This window comes from Dermacentor albipictus, chromosome 8, assembly GCF_038994185.2.
Source record: "Dermacentor albipictus isolate Rhodes 1998 colony chromosome 8, USDA_Dalb.pri_finalv2, whole genome shotgun sequence".
Taxonomy (NCBI): Eukaryota; Metazoa; Arthropoda; class Arachnida; order Ixodida; family Ixodidae; genus Dermacentor; species Dermacentor albipictus.
This window is the reverse complement of record NC_091828.1, coordinates 19002403-19021589: the sequence shown is the minus strand read 5'-3', so window position 1 is coordinate 19021589 and position 19187 is coordinate 19002403. Positions and strand designations below refer to the sequence as shown.

The 19187-nt window shown below is 46.1% G+C and overlaps 1 protein-coding gene across 4 annotated transcripts in view; it reads right to left on the bottom strand.

The window, feature by feature from the left end:
• Nucleotides 1-6335, bottom strand: part of LOC135919576 (homeobox protein Hox-C4-like) — a 95493-nt gene extending 89158 nt beyond the window's left edge. For 3 of the 4 annotated variants that reach the window (XM_070523102.1, XM_070523105.1, XM_070523103.1), the window contains exon 1: nt 6252-6335. The gene's annotated coding sequence lies outside the window, so the exon portion shown is untranslated. The remainder of the gene's footprint in view (nt 1-6251) is intronic. The other variant, XM_070523104.1, reaches the window with a different exon arrangement.
• Nucleotides 6336-19187: the final 12852 nt, after the last annotated feature.

Below are 19187 nucleotides of genomic sequence, written 5' to 3'. Positions count from 1 at the left end.
CACGGCATTCGTGGGGTCCCACTCGCGTTACTTAAAAGCTATCTGGCGCATTGATGTCAATTTGTTTCTATAAATGAATTCGTATCCGATAAGAAGAAGATAATTTCAGGTGTACCACAGCGACGCATTCTTAGTTCTTTATTGTTCACTTTATATATTAATGACAGAGTCTATATCTCCCCAGAAGTTAAGTTTATTATCTCTGCAGATGACACGAGTATATTTGTCACCTCAACATCAGATCTTATTCTTTCTAGTAAAGCTAATGACATCTTACAGAAGTTAGACAACTGGACAAGTAGCAATAAGGTAAAAATAAATGCAACTAAAACAAAACCGTAGTTTTTCATTCGACAGGTCAACAAGTGACTTTCCAGAGTAGCCTTGTATTTAGAGGCTCAGATTTATTAATAGTGAAGTCAGTGAAAGTACTTGGGGTACATTTCTCCAGTTCTTTGCAATGCGATGACCCCGTCAATAATATTCAGATAAAACTAAGTCGGATAACATGAATATTAAGCCGTATCCGGTACCTTATGCCCAACACGGTGCGGTTATTGATATACAAATCGTTATTCAGTTCTTATCCTAATTACTGCTATTTGGTTTGGGGAACAACTACAGAAACAAACTTAGCGAAATTAAAGAGAATACAGAAGAAAATACTGAGGCTGATAGACAACGCTATAGCTCTAGCACCTAGCGACCCGCTATCTAAAAATATAGGAAAGTCAAAGTGAATGACCTATATCAACACAGACTACAAAGAGAGTACTGCTTTAGGTGCAAACACTCAACCTTTTTGTTCATAGAGATGCGAATCTTTGCTTAAAGAAAAGGACTATGAAACAAGAAATACATAAATGTGGAACGTTCCGTACTTTCGTACTAATTATGGCTTTCAGTTGCTTCGATGTACTCTACCGCGAATTCTAAGTTTTTACAGTAGCAAACGCATAGATGTGTCTCATTTAAGTGTCGCAGAATTATCGGATCTTATTGTTGCATAAACTATGCAGCAATTTATTTAAATACAGAAGATTGCAGTAGTTTTCTTCGTTGTATAAGCTATGTATAAACTATGTTTTCAGTTTTCCTTTATGTCTTGATCATTGTGTAAAACAATGTGTCATATGAAAAAGAAAGTAAAAGTGCTGTGACATTGTGATATCCTTCAGCTGCTGCCATTGTTCACAGATGGGGCGGAGGATCTCTCAAGCCGTCATTTGAACGGCTTTTTCCTCCGCCTCCTGTTACACTGCACTGTGACGAAGCAAATAAATCAATCAATCAAATATAGCGTGAAGCGTTGTGGAGCTCCACAAATATTGTCCAACCCAGGCACTGTCAATGAAATGGACTTAGCGTGGCCGTTTTTATTTGGAAAAAACGAAAGCCCGTGGAGTTTCAAGACTACCACGTGACAGCGTGCTCTGTGCGCCCGAATGCGCCGCGCTTACTGCGCTCTCAACCGTGCTTTGTAAAAAACATCACTTGCTTCGCACCTTTCGCGCTGCCTACGACAGAGCTTCGCGTTGTGCTTGGTTCAGAGATAAACGCCAGTGGGTTCGGGCGGCAGTCCAAACAAAGTGCGGCTTCCGTTTCCGTGACGATAATTGCACTCTCACTCCAGCAGAATGCATGCGGAGGAAAAATGAGAAGCTGATGAGTTCGAACTTGGGAGCAAGACCCCAACAAGCAAACACGCATTATAACAAGCTTGATTACGTCGCTTACGTCGTGATTACGTCGTGACAACCAGCTTGATTACGCTGGTTGTCACAAAAGGAAGAATTGTAAACTGACACGGAAGGTTGCTTTTTAGCTTCGTATCCATTCCTTCTCGGCAGAGAATTTGTAATTTCATATTACTTACGTCCCTTCTATACGTCGTAAAAAAGTTTCACACAGATGGCTCTTTTCATGTATAACGGTTGCAGAGATTTATTCCCTGTGATGTCTGTCTAAATAAGGTGTTCAAACAAGTCGCCCTCTGCCATAATGCAGTATTGGCACCTTTTCAGCAGGTCCGATGTAGCTTTTTTGATGACGCAAGATGGTATCTCACTGCAGGCCTCAGCAATCTCTACCTTTAACGCTCCTGGTGTAGTTGTAGATTTGCGGTACACTCGGCCTTTCACATGTCCCCACAACAAGAAGTCAAGAGGTGTGAACTTCGGTGACCTTGCAGACCATGCCACTGGTGCATGCTACCCGACCCAATGGCGTTTGAAGGCTTCGTCAAGCCAGGCTCAGGCAAGGCTGTTGCTGTGAGCTGGCGCACCATTGTGCTGATACCAAGTTCGATTTAAAAACGCAAGAGGAATATCACAGCGAAAACCTTCGACTGGGCTTTCCAAGATGTCGTTCGCGAACCGCTGAGCAGTGAGCATATGGTAAAAAAATATGGGGCCAATTATTCTTCCGTCAAAGATACCGCACCACACACTGAATGACCATTGCTACTGGTGTCTGGTCTGCGCCACCCAATTTCAGCTTCATCGGTTAAAGCTAAAAACTAGCTGTCACTAATGTTGTAATTCAAAAATTGCGTATGTGACATATTAGTGGGTCTCTTGTTATAATCAGGCACGCCTGCATTCACAAAGTATGCAATGAAGTGTTCAGCTAGATTTGCGCCAGTAATATGCTGACCATTGACGGTAATACTTTCTGGAGTGATTTGCTTCTTGTCGCGACCCAAGACAAAGTTCATCACCCTCCAAACAGCCTCTGGGCGTTTCTTGGTGATATAAGAGAAAAGTGAATGATAATAAGTAGCCTTAGCACGCTTTAGCTCATTGTTTAGCTTATTTCGTAGTGCCTTGAATTCTTTCACCTGTGACGGACACCGTGTGCGTAGATATAGATGACACTATTATCATTACCAGGTGGTCGCGTGTGGCTTCCTTACCTTTTCAGATTGCTTAAGAGATTTAAACGGAAAATGCTTAGCGTACACGTGAAGAAAGGTTTCAAGAAATCAGCAATAGGCCTCATTTACGTCTATTCTACGCGTAACACGTTACCAATCACACTTAGTTATTTCATGTTTGAGCGACTGCAAGGCTGTTTCAGATAAGTGCTGAACAACGAGAGGCGCCGGTTCGCGTCTTTTGTCACTCATAATAATATCAAATACAGCTAATATGGCGCAGTGCTCCCCGAGACCTGATGCTAACGTTCCCGCATGTAGTACTCTGGTTTCGACGTTCGTAATTATTAAGTCAAAAGTTGACGCGGTAGCAAGTGTCACGCGTGTCGCACTACTAATTAGATTAGTGTAACCACTAGAGAGAGAGAGAGAGTAAACTTTAATGAGCACCAGCAGTTCAGTCGGCTGGGCCTAGGCCTCCCACGATGGGACGTCGAGGTCTTGCCTGTAACCACTAGAGCTAAGAATATTTTTGAAGGCGGTCGTTTCGCGTGTGTTTACCGAGATATTTATATTGAAGTCACCGCCGCTAACAAGGTTAACATTCTTTACGGAGATGTGATCTAGGAAGCTTTCAAGTTAAGTAAAAATGTATGCGTATTGCCACGTGGTGGGCGGTATACGACAGTTATGAACTCTGTTTTGTCCCGCAGTGTTAGTATTTCGTAGTCATCACTAACCCTGCAAAACTCTGGTACTAAGACATGCGTTGGTCCTTTTTTTAACATATATAGCGAAGTCGCCATCTCACTGTTGAGGCTTATTTGGAAGGAAATTATCATAACCGGATAAATTTAGCATAGTGCATCCATCATTAAACCAAGTTTCTGTGATTAGTACAGCACAAAATTGGAAACTAAATTCGGTTACAAAATCACATATTTCTACATGATTAGAAGCTGAGCATGCATTCATGTGCAGAATAGAGCGAAGATTTGCGTTAGCTGGGTTAATGTGACGTGGCAAGCTTGACAAATTCGTGATAATCCATTTTTGGAGGTTTTCTGTTTCAGAGTAGCAATCAACGGATGTAACCTGTACAATCTAGCGCATTTTGTCAAGGTGAGCTCGTCTGCAATCTGAATCATGACTGCGTCCTCAGATTGCCTCGCAAATATCCTGCCACCGAATGTCCACACAGACTTCCACTTGTGTTCATTTTTAGGTCTTATAGCCATGCCCAGAAGCCGCTTCAGAGTAGAGCAGCACAAATGCTCATTAATGAAAACGGCATTTGAGCTGTTAAGCACAATCTGCAAGTTAGTGAGCTTTATCTTTTTGGCCTTCCTCAGCGCTATGTCACGTCTCGCTCGCGATTTAAACTGGACAATAATGTTTGTCTTATCAAGATTTCTTGTCGGCACACGATGGCATGATTCGATATGGAAAGTGCTATTGATTCACCAATAGCAGTACCAATCTTCGAAACAATGTCGAAGACCTGTTCGTTTTCGCGTTTTTCGACACCTTGAATTTCAACATTGCAGGTTGTCGAGTACTGTTCTTGATTCGTGACACGCCTTTCAAGCTCAGAAGCACATTTTTCAAGGGTTTTACACCTGGTTTGCAAAGCTTCATTTTCAAGATCAGCTTACTGTCCGTTGCCTACAAACTATTTGCTAAGGAAATCGTAAATAGAATCAGGAACACCTTAGACTTTTGTCAAGCAAAGGACCAGGCAGGATTCCGTAAAGGCTACTCAACAATAGATCATATTCACACTATCAATCAGGTGATAGAGAAATGTGGGGAATATAACCAACCCTTATATATAGCTTTCATTGATTACGAGAAAGCGTTTGATTCTGTCGAAACGTCAGCAGTCATGGAGGCATTACGGAATCAGGGTGTAGACGAGCCGTGTGTAAAAATACTGAAATATATCTATAGCGACTCCACAACCACCGTAGTCCTCCATAAAGAAAGCAACAAAATCCCAATAAAGAAAGGCCTCAGGCAGGGAGATACAATCTCTCCAATGCTATACAGCGTGTTTACAGGAGGTATTCAGAGACCTGGATTGGGAAGAATTGGGGATAAAATTTAATGGAGAATACCTTAGTTACTTGCGATTCGCTGATGATATTGCCTTGCTTAGTAACTCAAGGGACCAATTGCAATGCATGCTCACTGACCTGGAAAGGCAAAGTAGAAGAGTGGGTCTAAAAATTAATCTGCAGAAAACTAAAGTAATGTTTAGCAGTCTCGGAAGAGAACAGCAATTTACGATAGGTAGTGAGGCACTGAAAGTGGTAAGGGAATACATCTAGTTAGGGCAGGTAGTGGCGGCGGATCCGGATCATGAGACGGAAATAATCAGAAGAATAAGAATGGGTTGGGGTGCGTTTGGCAGGCATTCTCAGATCATGAACAGCAGGTTGCCATTATCCCTCAAGAGAAAAGTATATAATAGCTGTGTCTTACCAGTACTCACCTACGTGGCAGAAACTTGAAGGCTTACGAAAAGGGTTCTACTCAAATTGAGGATGATGCAACGAGGTATGGAAAGAAGAATGATAGGTGTAACGTTAAGGGATAAGAAAAGAGCAGATTGGGTGAGGGAACAAACGCAAGTTAATGACATCTTAGTTGAAATGAAGAAAAAGAAATGGGGCATGGGCAGGACATGTAATGAGCAGGGAAGATAACCGATGGTCATTAAAAGTTACGGACTGGATCCCAAGGGAAGGAAAGCGTAGCAGGGGGCGGCAGAAAGTTAGGTGGGCGGATGAGATTAAGAATTCATGAGAGTGGCTTGTTGGGCTAGTTGGTACATGGTTATGCTATGGTTATGGTACAGATTAAGAAGTTTGCAGGGACGGCATGGCCACAATTAGTACATGACCGGGGTTGTTGGAGAAGTATGGGAGAGGCCTTTGCCCTGCAGTGGGCGTAACCAGGCTGACGATGATGATGATGATGATGATGATGATGATGATGATGATGATGATTTTCGGTTAACTTAGCATTTTTGGCAATTTCTGCTTCCAGGCTCTTCCTTAATTCCGCCACAAGGCAGTGTGAGAGTTCAAGGCTTTCGGTCATGTTTCTTTGTTCATTGCGGAGCTCACTAATTTCAATTCTCAAGTCTCTCTCCAATGATTCTCTCGACATCTTAAGTTCATCTTTGAATTTAATAAATTCTGCCTTAAAATCGTTTTTTAACTTGGGCATTTCACTCATACAAGGCTATAGCAGCAAGCCGAAGTGTATAAAAGAAGTATGCGAAAACAGATGAACAACAAACTATGGCAGTGGCGACAACGGATACGTCTAAGAAGAACCGGAAGATACTGCAAGTTTACCGAGCTCTAACCTGCACCAAGAACCTGCAGCGATTAAGCCAGATGCTGTGCCGTCGTCACCACTGCCAAGTGTGGCCGGTAGCAGCTCTTGCAGGTCCTTATATGCGCTTTCTTCAGGTTGATAAATGCCGCCGCTAGTTGTCGCACAAGGTTCCAAGCACTGCTGACTGTTCAACTTCCGTCCGGATGTTACCTTCACACGTCGCTGGAAGGAAACAAACAGTGATGCGGAGATGGTGATGCGTAGAAACGGAAGGGCATAGTGCAGATGAACGATCGGAGACCTGCTGGTCAGCACTGCCAAGTGCGTGTGTGCGTGTGTGTGTGTGTGTGTGTGTGTGTGTGTATTATTTGAATCCACGAAGAAACAGAGACCGTTTAGAGCAATAAAAAATTCTGACAAAAAATACCTTGCCACTAGCATTCGCCCGTCCGACGTGCTTATCACGGGCCTGCAGGTACCTTACCGCTACGCCACGCCAACACATGGCAGAGGGTGAATAATGTGCCACATCAAGACCCAAGCTCCATTTCAGTTTCGCAGACGCGTTTTGCACAGACATGGCATATGCGCTATCGCGCCACAACTAAAGCTTACGCCTGTATCAGAAAGAAAACCTTGTTGTCCGTATTCAATAGTATGCTTGGAAGTGCCACATTACCGGTTTTCCTTTGCGATTGGTATTTCAAGTTGAAAAAAAAGTCCTAAATTAACCGCCGATCTGGCTGTTACTGAAGATTTTGATAATCATTTCTTGTTCTTCGAGCAAGAGATGTGCAACGTTTTCTTCGTTCAGTCATGCGTTTCAATCGACACGTCTGTCTAGTCACATACCTTCGCCAGGAAAGCATAGGCTAGCGCTGGGAGCCTTCGGCGACAGTACATATACATGATTATAACGCGTTATATCGGTGGTATTCGCTTCTTGTGCTGACACTGTAGACACGAAAGAAATGGTTTACTTAAGAACAGCGATGCCAAAGCTGAAATATAGAATGCTTTCACGTTGTTAGACTTGTTGATTCCTGAACCCAGACGGGTCGATACCGTGTAGACGGACTCGGCGGATACGCTAGGCCTAAGCTTCGGTGAAAGAGAACGATCTTGATGCGGGCACCGGGCGATTGCTAAATGTATGTACTTGAGCGTTATAGCCTTCTATCTATTATTTTTTAGCACACTAGGGAAAGCGGAAGCGCACGAATCGTCTCACCTATTGTTATCGGTGCGATACTATTAATCAGCGGTTGGCTCCCTGGGAGGCCGTTCGAACGCATGTGAACGACTTCTGCGGTTCGTGTCGCCTCCACAACACAGCGACCGTGCACAGTGACAACTCGCAGTCATCGGTTAGGTTGAAACTACTTAAACACAAGGGGTCATCTGTGTTTGCATGCTTTCATTCAATATTATACCTATCCACCCAGTCAAAAGGGAAACGCAAAAAAAAACGAAAGTGATCTTCAGTGTCAAGCATGCGTGCATAAACAAGGATTAAAAAATGAAAGGTGCGTGATGACGCACCTTTATTCCAAGCTGCGACACGAAATGGACTTTTATGACCCCAAGATCTGGCGTTATTTAGGAAACGAGACAATTATCTAGCGATGAAATTGTATAAGGAATTTATTGTTGAATAGCGTCTATACTTTTTGCGTTTTGAAACCTGTGTGGTACAAAAGCAACCTGCGCAAGTTTCCCGTGCCAGCCAACGAAGTGCAGCGAGAATCAGCGCGTGTACAGCAGAAGCCAATGCGCCCCAGTGCATGGCAGTAAAACCATGTAGTGTCTCGTCCAGTGTGGCCCAGCTCTTATGCTGCGTTCTCACTGGTGTCCCAGTGACACCCAGTGAGCGCCAGCGTCCCCAGTGCGGCCCAGCGTCAGAAAACGCCCTGGTATCAAACTGGAAGGCACTGGCTTTCGCAATAGAGATATCCGGAGGCACCAAACCAAACCAAGCTAGAATGAGAAATATGTACACTATACCTGAATAAATCAAGCACGGTAGGCGACTATTTGTCACGGCCCTGCCTCAAAGGTGATGCCAATAAATCATCGTCATCATCATCACACCAGTAAATAATGGCACGTTTTACTGCGAATTAGTTTATTCTTAAATATTGAATTGCAGGTTCAATTGCACAGAAAGGCATATTTCAGGCAACACTTTATTGAAGCTTGCAATATTCAGCATGAAATCATGCACCTGTTTCTCGCGGCGGTGGCACTCGGCCCGTTGAGCAAGGTGGCCGCGATCATTCGTGCGCGTCATTTAGTAGTACGGTGGCTGACTCACCGGCACAGATAGCGCCATTCGCTTAAACATAGATAGCCATTGGCTCAGGATAGCCATTCGCTTAAAGATAAACTAATTATTTTGTTTCACGTACCACAACCCCGAGATGAATATGAGACACGCCTCTGCGTTGAGTTTGATCACCTGAGGTTCCTTAACATGCAATGAATGCATGGTACAGTTGTGTTTTATTATTTCGCACCGAACGAAATTCAGTCCCCGCAGCCCAAATTTGAGTCCGCAACCTCAGGCTTAGCAGCGCAACGCCCTCGCTACTGAGGCATCCCGTTTGGTTTCACATTCACTCGGCGCCAGGTAATCATTGCTCTTTGGCGAGGAAACAGTCAACATTCGGCTGCGCCACCATGTCGCTAGTGTGTCCGTGCCACAACCCGTGCTTCTCATGCACCAACAGATGCGAATCGGATCAATTAACATGTGAGGACCTTCATATGGCAACGGCATTACGGTTCCGCGATTATGAAACGCTGTGATGGAATCAAATGAAATATGTAAGCACAAAACTTTCGCACCAAGAGTGTCTGGCTTTAACTTGTTTCGATAAGTGCAATATATAGACGCGTGCATGCTTTACTTCAAGGGTCCTAGAGTGGTGGCTATAAGATGCCGTTTATTTTGCGGGTGAGGCAAGATTTGAAGGCATTATCACGCAGTGAAAAGTTTTTCCTTTCAGGGAACTTTCGCTCCACAGCCAGCATGCAGCGATGTTGCTGATGATTAGTGACGGTCAATACGGATGCATTGAGGCGCGATCCGAGATCGTTATTCGAAATGCGCCTTCTGTCTACGTTCAGTTTCGCCTCACGCGATTGGCCTAGGAAGACTCGGCGCGGCCTAGGCCAATCGCGTGAGGCGAAACTGAACGTAAACAGAACGCGCGTTTCGAACAACGATATCCGATCGCGTGCCTCGTTTCGCTACGTGACATGCACTGTGACACAGACCTGTGATGATGACCTGTCTAATTGGAAACAAAATAACCTTCATTGAACACTAATGTCATGTTTGAGGTAGTTTCAATATAAAAACAAATATAGCTGCACATAAAAATAACAACCATTATATTTGTACATTAAAACACGTGTGCACTCGTGAAGTCCCATCGAAGAGTCTGGCGTACAGTGCATTGTCGTAAAACGCACGGAAATCCTCGGTACGTCTCCATGTAGGCCCTTGCCGCACGCTTGTCTGTCGCAAAACTAACAATGCCGATGTTAAGCTAAATATTACAGCTACAATCGCCACTTCCAAAGGGTGCAATTGGCCTCGTCCTCGGCTCGTATTTGTGCCGTGCATCACTGCCCCGTGGTTGAACGGTGGCGTTCACTGTTTTAGTACTTCAAGTGCAGGCAAAGCAACAAACCCCGGCCAAAGTATAAATTCTCCTTTAACTAAAATTCTATGGCAATTTAGCGGTAAATAAGCGAGTAATGGGTTACCATTACGTCTAACGCCTCTGAAGTGACGGATCCACGGTTTAAACCGCGTTTACTCTAATCCTAACCCCCGTGTGCAGAAATGCAACTTAAGTCGAAGCACATGCTTGACTTGATTTAGATGACGCCTGGCGTTAACGTGCCCAAAGACGATCACTGCGTTTCCTTCGGCGCGTTCCCGATAGGCGTCACTCAGATCAAGTCAAGCATGGGCTTGAACTTAAGTTGCATTTCTGCATACGGGGGTAAGTGTTGTCCAGTAGCTCACGCGACACACGACCTGCCTCTTCGAGGAGCGAAGTGCAACTCACTTATTTTGCTTCAGCTTCCCTTTATTGTGCCGGCTAATTTAACCATCAGCTCTGCAACCACTTCCAAACGATTCTTTCATGTGTGTCAGCGCATCGCCAAAGTGAAACTCTTCGTGCCAAAGTTCACCCGACCACAGTGTCACCAAATTCACCAGCCTGACTAGGGATTTTAGCCTGACTGGCCTACCATCATTTTTCTCTTGCGCCGGCATTCGTCCTCTTTGCAAGCCGCGACTGGGAGGAGCGGATCCGGCAATCGCAGCTGGCCGCCGCCCCGCCCTTCCGCCACACGTGCGGCGCCCCCCCCCCCCCTCCATCGGTCTCTGCCCTGCTTATCTTTTGTTTGCTCGTAATTTGGTTTCTTGTATTTTTCTTCCTTACGCGTTTGTCTCAGCGAGTCGGCAGCAGGTTCTGCGCGAGAGTTGTGACACTCCCCCTGCTGGGGAGTGTCACAGAAGAAATGTCGCTCCCTCTAAATGGTGCGCCTGCTCCGTGCACTTTCATATACTTTCACTTGAAGGGCACAAGAATGAATCCCACGATTCTAGAAGTATGTCCAGGTTCCTCAATGACAACTTTCATAATATAATGTATGAACAAGAAGCGTGAGTGCAGACCCGCAGCTAAACACCATAAACGCATATGTGGATGTGATGTAACCTTGGTATGAGTCCAATAATGCTTGTTAATCGATTTCAGGCCTGAATGCCGATTAAAGCTTCCGATAATATAAGTGAGTGACAAGCGAAGAATGCAGGTGAGGCTGCTCTCACAAGACCTGGCTCTGACCAACGCATAATAGCGTCTTAAGCCGCTAACATTTCCCCCGTTCTTGCCGGAATAACAATTTCACATGTGTAACCACCATTATGCAATGTTTGTAGCAGTCAGTATAGAAAGAATAGGCTATTCTTTCATTGGAGATAATTTCATAGAAGACTTTTGATGCAACTCCGTTATTAGGAGAAAACGTGCTTTTTCTCATTTCCTGTCGAACCTTGATTGAGTATTACCTTGTACAAAAAAAAAACATCATGTTGCTTTAGACAGCGCGACATCAGCTACAGTTACCGTGTTGAGTTCTCTGGGGCAGTTTTCCTTTTTATATATGTTCATTGACTACATATCTGATGGTCTCCGGTTATACAAAGACTACTGTTCTACCTATAAAGCTTAATTTGTGCAACTTAATATTAATATCTACAAAATCAACGGCACCCTGAACGGCCATGGTGGTACATGAATCGCAATATTTTGAAATGTAACTCGAATATTTCGCAGAGAAAGAATGTCTGTTTACTACGAATTATTTCGTGGAAAGTATACTACTGATTATGGAGTTGGCTTATATGTATGTTTGCATAGTTCTGACAGGAAAGCTGTCCTGTAACCCTAACATGGAGCGTCTGACAGCAAGGACCCACCGAGTGCAACATTTCTTACGTGGCAAGTTTCGCAATGCTCCTTAAAATTTAAAGAAGCATTTCATATGACTAATTATTGCGCAATCATCAGGCATGCATATCTTGCTTCGAATCCTAGTATCGAAATGCATGTGCAGCTCTACTAGGGGCATCCAGAAACAAGCAGATTGGTTTGTCTGTTTAGGTCGTCAGATATGCTTAAGGTACACTGATGGTCCTTGCTTTTGCACCTACGAAAATATCAGCGGCGGCTTTGGTTGTTTGTCAACATTTTTCTTTTCTAACCGTGATATAAAAACTAACATGCTAAAAGTTCGACTGGCTTGTCTAGAATAACAGGCAATGCATGTTCCGAAGGTACGTCGGCGCGACGTACTGCCGCAACGTAGTTTTCAGAGGTGCTTTTTCCTCCGTACCATACAACAGTGAAACTCACTACCACAATGAATTCATCACTTCACCGTATTCTTTACCGCACTGCTGCAAGGACATGTATTTCTACGTGAAAGCTTATCGCCTGTGTTGCGCCAAACACTGTTGTCCATATCCCTTATCTAAAATTAAATTAACTCAATAATGGGGTTTTACGTGCCCAAAACCACGATGTGATTACGAGGCACGGAGTGGAGGGAGATTCCGGAATAGTTTGGACCACCTGGGGTTCTTTAATGTCCACCTAAATCACAGCACACAGGTGTTTCCGGATACCGCCCTCATAGAAATGTGCCTGCCATGGCCAGGATTCGATCTCGCGACCTCGTGCTTGGGACTGCAACACTAAAGTCACTATAATCAACTACGGCGGGCATCCCTCTCTTGAATGCTACCATTTCGGTACTTTATTCGGATTATTTTTCGCCTACAGTGACACCTAATTGGACACTTTCGATGTTTGTATGAATAAATATTTAGACAAATAACCTACATTTGATAAACAAATACCTTTTCTTTCTTTTGAGTATTAGGCTTTTCCTATTCTGAAATGTCTATATTTAGGTTATGTTTAAATGAGAGAGTTAGGGAGGTGTCCTAAAAGCACACTATTTATTGCATCATGCTTCCTGAGCAGAGGACATTTGCCATCTTGAATATAAAGCGCGAAAAGCAGCACAGTTTCACTGCATCAATCTGCATGTGGCGCTACAACAAATGTGATTACCGATCACAAACGCCCTGAAAACACCTGACGCGAAAGCAAAAGCATTATACGTTTTGTGGACCACGGAACGTCATGGACGCGCTCATTTTATACGTTCATGACGTGGCGCCACCTCCTCTGTGCCGTCGCGGGTGGCAGTGCAGTGCAGGCAGTGCAGACCTGTGCAGTCCTGTGCAGTGCTGCACGAGAAGCGTTTCCACGTGGCCGGCACTCCCGCAACGATTGCCCACCCATGCGCCTGGCTCAGCGGCAAGAGGGAGTCTGAAGACTTCATCTGGTTCGGCAACTGGAGGGTGCCTGGATCCAGACCCACAGCTGCATAACGGCAGGACCCATGAGCCAACACTGGTAAGTCACCCGTTGAGCAGGCAACCTCAATACGTCCCCACCCAGCGCCGCCCCATGTGCCAATCCTCTCACAACAGACCTGTGCACAATGTTTCCAAACTCCAGAATTCACACAAGGCCTCACGCAACTAGTTCTAAAATTTGTAAGCGACAGCCTCGAGGCTGTCAAACCACAAATGGTTAAGGAACAAGAGCAGGCCCTACAAAGAGTGGAGACCGCGTTTAATCAACGCATCGACAAAACAGAATCTGCAATTAATCACCTCTTCGATTTGCATGCCCAATCATCACCCACCCGTAAGCATAAACAGCCCAAACCTGCCGCCGCCGCCGCCGCTCACTCCCCTTAGCCCACGGAGGAGGTGACCAGCCCACAGTTGGGGGTCTCGACCCCCGTAACGACTCAACATGGCCAACTCCAATGAGCGACAGAATTCGGGTAGAGCGGGCTTAACTCCTCCACCTAGAAACCAAACTTCAGCTGACATAATCATATGGCAATGGAATTGTAGAAGTATCAAAAAGAAACTCGCCCAACTGACCGCATACATTCAGCACATCCCGAAGCCGCCAGATATACTGGCCCTGCAGGAAACAGGGTCCGCGTCTCTATCCTTGCAGGGATATCACGTGGCATCTGTAACATCGCGTACCGCTTTCTTATTAATAAAACCCTCCCCTTCATAGACCTAAGCCCTACCGGGGGTCCTTCAGAAGGAGAAACCGAGTACGCCACTGTCGATATTATCCCGTCCAACCCCACATCGGGAACAGGCCTGTTGGTTGTCAACATATACAGTCCCCCTAAAGATAAGGGCACAAGGATACCGGAAATTCTTGCTCAAACACGCTATACACATCGAATCATAGTGGGCGACTTTAACGCCCGCCATACGGCATGGGGTTATATAAATAACACGCCGAAGGGCAACCTTATACATAACATTATGATGCACCACGCACTTACTTTAATCACAGATCCTATTATACCAATGAGAGTGGGCACCAGTACGGCAAGAGACACCACGCCAGACTTCACGATGACAAGCACACATGTGATAGTGAAAGCACACGAGGTCCTGCCGGATACATTAGCCAGCGATCACCACGTGATACAAACAATCCTAACGGAAGATTGCAAAATTTTTCGGTCCAAAATTTAGACCCTCGTTGACTGGGATAAACTCCGCTCATACGTCGCCGTGGAGGATACCACACCGGAGACCTTGGAGTCTTGGACTCAAAAGATACAACGTGTTCTCGACAGAGCTGGAAGAAAGATTAAGAACACCAAGAATGCCCCCTCCATCTGTGGGAGGCTCATCGAAGTCTCTCCAAACGATGGAAGTGCCAGAGATTAAACCGCGAACGTCGCCTTCGTATCGCTGCAGTGACGGAGGAGGCTGCACAATATGCTACCCAGCTTGTTCAAACAAACTGGGCCAACTTTTACGGCACACTGAAAGGAACGCTGGTCACAAAACGCACTTGGAACCTCCTGAGGGCTCTTCTCGATCCCACTACCACCAAAACCCACGCGGACACTACTACTCAAAAGCTCATTTACTTAGAGGAGCAAAAGGGCACGGATATTATCGCACACATCAAAAATCTATATATTCCACAGCCCATACCTACACATCTGAACGCAGCCCCTTTAACGCCCCCTGATCCAGACGAAAACCTGGATGCAGATGTCATACTGCCGGAGGTGAAACAGGCCCTTGGCCTGTTTCACCAGGGACACTGCACCAGGGACACTGCACCAGGGCCCGACCGGATAACGTACAAAGTCCTCCGAAATTTAGATGGCGTATCTTTGCAGGAGCTCACGGATCTCATTAACGAACACTGGCGAAAGGGCATACTGCCTGGCGATTGGAAACACGCCGAGATTAATCTTCATCCAAAACAGAGTAAATCCTTACTGCTTCAGAATTAACGACCTATCTCGCTCACGAGTTGTGTAGGCAAACTTTTTGAGCACGTGATTGTACGGCGACTACAACCGCACTTAGAAGCTAAGCATTTCTTCCCCAACACTCAGTTTGGCTTCCGCCCCAACCTATCAGCGCAGAATCTCCTCTTGCATATTGAAGAGACCTTATTAAATCGCAAACGACGGACAGCCCGCACCAAAGCCATCCTACCATTAGACATACAAAAGGCCTTTGACAACGTAGAACACGACCATATCCTCAGGACTCTTGCCACCACGGGTTGCGGCCGTAGGATCTGGCATTATGTCAAAGCTTTTTTGGAAAATCGTACCGCTGAGATTAGATTAGGTCCACTCACATCGGCCGCTTTTGCGCTCCCAAACAGGGGCACACCCCAGGGAGCAGTCCTATCACCAGTATTATTTAAAGTAGCCATGGCCCCACTCGCTAGAGAGCTCGCAGGTATCACTAAATTGCACCACGCTTTCTATGCTGATGATATGACTCTATGGGTGTCACGAGGCTCTGTCGGGGAGGCCCAAGATGTTCTACAAACAGCTATATCAACGTTATCGAACGACATGTTCGCATAATGGGGCTCTTCTGCTCGCCACAAAAGTTCGAATTGCTCACTATTAAACCCCACAAAGGCGAACCTGACATACACTTGTTCATACACGGTCAACAAGTGCCTAAGGTACATAGAATCAGGATCCTAGGTCTGCACATCCAATCTAACCTAGGTGCGAGTTTTACACTGACCATCCTCGATAAGCAAATAAAACAAATCTTAGGACTGGTTCGCTGGATTGTGTCACGCAATCACGGCCTGTCTGAAAAGGACACCATGCAAATGATTGAAGCTTTAGTGGTCAGTCGCCTTGCCTACCAGCTCCCGTATCACCACCTCACTCAACAAAATGGATCAGGCTAATCGTTAAATCAGGCGGGCGCTTAAGATCGCACTGAGGCTGCCGATGCGCGCTAGTACTACCCGCCTCCTACAGATTGGTATCTATAATACCGTCCAGGAAATTATAGAGGCACAGAGGAGTAATCAGCTTCTGCGCCTCACCCGAAAACCGACTGGGGGAAACCTACTCCGAACTGTGGGATGTGAGCCAAGCGGCACGATCCCGATAGAAGAGCCGTGGTTCCCTATTCCTGTAAGACTGGCAGCTAACATGCAACTCAAACCGTTGCCACGAAACATGAATTCGCATCGCTATCCGGGTCGACGTAAGGCGCGGGCTGATTGCTACGCCGACGTTACCAAAATCGCGGAGGCGTCCTTTATGTCGATGCCGCGGTCGGTCCGCCCAAAGGAGCGGTCACGGCCGCTGCCATAACGGAGGACGGACGCCTTAACATCTCTGCCTCGATTAAAACGGCGCGCACCGATGTGGCTGAGGGGATCGCATTAGCCCTAGCAGTGGCGCATGCGGCTGCCGATTCTACCATTACAGAAATCTGCACCGATTCCCAAAGTGCATACCTTTACTTCCTTCAAGGCGTAGCACCTAAGACGGTCACACACATTTTACCAAACATTCCTTCGCTTCCCCACCAGGTGACTATCACGTGGGTACTTTCACATGACTATCACATGAGTGTGTCCCCGGGAACGAGCGCGTTAATGCGCATGTCCGTGGTTTTCCCCTCCGGAAAAACCTCCGGGCTCGAGGCAGCCGCGAAGAGCTACGACCGAGACGAACAGCTCTGGGCCGTCCAGCACGTCTTCGAGGCACTCGAAAGGCACGGACCCAGCGAGCCGGCAACTGCGAGCGGAGACCCGCGCCGAGTAACGGCAACTTCGTAGATGATGTAGGCCCTGGTCGGGACGCGCGAGCGCCCAACTGTAGGCATAAATAAAGTTGCCTCCGATCCAATCCAATCCAATCCCTCCGTACCCTGGACGACCACTCACCCAACTCCGTGGAAAAACCAGGAGAGGGGATCTGCACCTACCACCAGATTACCACGTATTACAGGGATGGTAGGCGAGATTTACCTCCCCCTCACCATTCCTTTACCGCCCATCAGAGTTCAATCTGGCGCCAGATCCAGACCAAAGCATTTATTTCTCCCTATCTGGCACATTTATTTCACCCTGGTCTCCGTAATCCACAATGTACCACCTGCCGAGCGCCCCGGGCAGATCTTTTCCACTGTCTGTGGAGCTGCCCCACGCCCATGGCGGCACATCCCATTCCCAACCCTTCCTTTTCCTCGTGGGGGGCCGCTCTTCGGCTCACTTGCTCGGATGACCAGCTACGGCTGGTGGACCGTGCTTGCCTAGAGATGTCGGCCAGGGGCCTCCCGGACGTCTAAGGGCCCAACCACATTTAAATAGATCCAATAAAGTTTTATCCATCCATCCAACCTGCTTCCGGCAGCCGTGTTGATTGGATCGTGGAACCATGACTTCCAGTAAGCCGTCGACAGTGGTCGCTTTTGGCCACGGAAGCAATAAATAAATAAATAAATAAATAAAGGAAGGAAGGCAGGAAGGAAGATGGTAACACGTTAAAAACGGGCATTCCTGAATGGATGAATGGGTGGATGCTATGATCCGCCCCTTCCGAACGAGGCGGTGGTTTGCGCCACCAAGATATTACAAAATCAAGAAAGGGGTTGACAGATGAAATAGCACACTGTGGTATAACGTTTGTAAACAGGGATAAGGTGCCTCAGAAAGGCTGGCCAACGTTTCGATAGGAGGACCTATCTTCGTCAAAGGCGGCCTCGTCATCCTTGGCATGTCAGCTTTAAAGGGTTAGTGCAGTGACGTCACGTGCGGGTGTTGTCGATCGCGGCTGGTTTTAAAGGAAGAGACTGCAGAGGAAACGAGCGCTGTCGTCCGACGTCTGTGAGCTTCGTTGCCAAGACGGGAGGACAAGAGCCGAAGAGTGGGAGCGTGAGGAGAAAAGAAAAGAAAGAAAAAAAGGAGGAGAGAGAAAAAAAAGGACAGAAAAAAGGAGGGAGAAGCCAGGGTGACACCAAGACAGAAAAAAAGAGAGAAAGAACAAGAAAGAGGAAACAAATATTTTAAGAAAGACGGAGGCCTGGGAGCGCGTTGGGGATGCGGGAGGTTAGGAAACATTTAGGGGTATCGTTGGCGGCATGTTCTTGTGGCATTAGAAGAGACGGTCAGGGGGTCAGTGCGCAAGTAACGCAAAATAAAAATTAAAAAAAAAACATGGGTTGAAACAGTGACTTGAGTAGCATAGCAGCAATAGGTCGAGTAATTTTGAAGTTAAGATGGCGACGAGGAGTCTGCGGTGCAATGTATGGGCTGACTGAAAGGCAGTGACATGGTCTTTCAAGGGGCACTGCCCCAGTCGCTCAGCGTAGGTGTCGTTACGGCGGCATGCAGAAATGTCGATACCCTGAGCTGAGGCGCCGAAAAAGGTATATTGACTTCGGAATGTGTTGGTGAGGTAGTTTCAAAAAATAAATAAAGAAAAAAGAAGGAACAAGATAGGGGGACCGAAACAAGAATAACAAACAGGAGGGTGACGTGCGCAGAAGCGGGCGGGGGCAAGTGTACATGGGAGAATGGGTTCGTACAGTTGATATAGGCGTAAAAACCTGAAAGAGTATATTAAATCGAGTAGTAGGCAGGAAAAAAATTTTCCAAATGGAAGGGTAGGTGAGGTTAAGAATTAAGGTTAGCTGGTGGCATAATGTGTTTTGTGTCTTGATTGATGATATGAGAATTTCAGATTTCAGTTACCGCTTTTAAAGATTCTAAGTTGCCGCGTACCATATTAATTCCCGTCGGGTGTAGGCAATTAAACTTGTGTATGAGGTATGATTCCGTATACTTCCTTTCGCTAGCGGAACGGAAGTTTGTTCGTATATAGAGTCTTGCTTTGTCAAATATATGACCATGTTCATTAAAGTAGCTGGCAACTGCTTTGGGTAAATTGTGTTTTGTGTCCGCGTGGTGGCCGTTAAGTCTCGTATGACTTTGTTGTTCAGTTTCACCTATGTATTGCTTGCTACAAG